This window comes from Callospermophilus lateralis, chromosome 5 (assembly GCF_048772815.1).
Source record: "Callospermophilus lateralis isolate mCalLat2 chromosome 5, mCalLat2.hap1, whole genome shotgun sequence".
Classification (NCBI taxonomy): domain Eukaryota; kingdom Metazoa; phylum Chordata; class Mammalia; order Rodentia; family Sciuridae; genus Callospermophilus; species Callospermophilus lateralis.
In genome coordinates, this window is record NC_135309.1 from 76,129,416 (window position 1) to 76,131,361 (window position 1,946).

Genomic DNA, 1,946 nt, shown 5'->3' on the forward strand with positions numbered 1-1,946 from the left:
AGGTTAGTTATTCACCATGTTCAGTCTTCAGAATCTACATTATTTTCTCTTTTTAAAAATTAAGTCCTTTGCATTCTGCTGTCATATATATATATATATATATATATATATATATATATATATATATATATATATATAAAAGAAGGAAGGAAGGAAGGAAGGAAGGAAGGAAGGAAAAAAAGAAAGAAAGAAAGAAAGAAAGAAAGAGAAAGAAAGAAAGAAAGAAAGAGAAAGAAAGAAAGAAAGAAAGAAAGAAAGAAAGAAAGAAAGAAAGAAATTAAGTCCTTTCCTTTCATTTGGGTCTCCCATTCCCATCTGTTCCCAGTGATCATGGTTGGTGTTTTAGCAATTGCTGTGGGGAATCAGGTTACTAATTATCAGCTTTCTCTTATCCATGAATGTATGTTTTCTAGGCCTGAAGATAAAACCACAGAGAGTTATTTTGGAAAAAAAAGTACAACAACAAAAACTGTCACAAGCCGTTCATGGGCTGTGTGTGTGAACCATATGCATAGTAGCCATATGAGGGGACAGGTGTGGCATTGCACGCTGATTGGGCTGTGTGATGCAAGTGAGCTTCTCCTTTTGCTCTGCCTATGATCCCACACAGCACCTGAGATGGGTGTGACTTGCCAACATGTGGATCAATCTGCTGACCACAAAACATCAGGAAGCAAGACTCCACCCTTGAAACCTTATCCCCTGCCTTATTTGGTGAAGAACATTCTATGGAAACTCCTTTGTGGGTCCCCCCCCCATGAAAATAAAGAGATTCCGGGTGCACGCTCTTTTTCCAGCTCTTTCCAGCATGGAAGCTGACTTTTAAGGTCATAGAACAGTCCCGCCCTCCATATGAAAATTACTGCTGTGTCCTGTGCTTTTTCACCATTTTCTTGGCTTAATCCTGTGCCACCACTTTTGAACCCAGTTCATCTCATCAGTTCAGGTCTCTAGTGAGAAAAAACAAAAACAAAAACAAAACAACAACAACAACAACAAAAACAAAACAAAACAAAACAAAAATCCATATCAAAGAGAATTTGAGTAAATATATACAAATTAGATTCCCAATCAACAAACTCTGGTCATCTCGGTCACTTGAAGAATAATTCATCTGGTCTTTATCTGAGTAGCCCTTGGGTGAAGTGACCTTCCTGCATTTGTGACTGATAATCACTTGGTGGTTTCTGCTGTTCTCTTTGTGTTCCTATTTTGTCCAGTTCTCCCAAAGCTGCGGCCTTCTCTTACACCATTGCCTAACCTTACTATCTTCTTTTTCTAATTATTCTAATCTAAACATTTTATTTTAGGGAACATACTGGCACCAGAATATCACCTCTTGTGTGAATCCCTTTTCCAAACCACCGCTTACTTGAAGAGTCATCCATACCTAACAGTCCGAGGAGCATGGCTGAGTGGCTACTTCTTTGACCTGGAGGAAGAGTGAGGACTTCCTTTTGGAGACTAGCTAAGAACAGGAGCTGGAGGACCTGCATGACAATCTGCTAGGGATTGCGGTGGTCTTAATGTTGGTGTACCCCGAAGTTCCTGTGTGCAAACCAGAGCCTTGGAAGGCGAGGCCTTTCAGGTGGCTCCACTTTCATGATTAGGATTAGTGCCTTTAAAAAAGAGGTGGAAGGGAGCTGCTTTGCCCATTCCATCATGTGAGGACTCAGCATCCATCCCTTCAGCTCTTCTGCCACATAAAGGTGCTGCAACAAGCTGCCTCTGAGGAGTGGGCCTCACCAGACATTGAGTCTACTGAAGCCTTGATCTTGGACTTTGCAGCCTTTAGAATTTAAGAGATAAATTCAATTATTGGTAAGCTGCCTAGTCTGAGATGTGTTGTCACAGAAGCAGGAACAGACTGAGATGGAGACCATGAAAATTTCAGCACTCAATAGTCTGTGCATAAGAGAAGTGAAAGAGGTGGGAGTGTGGAGGTT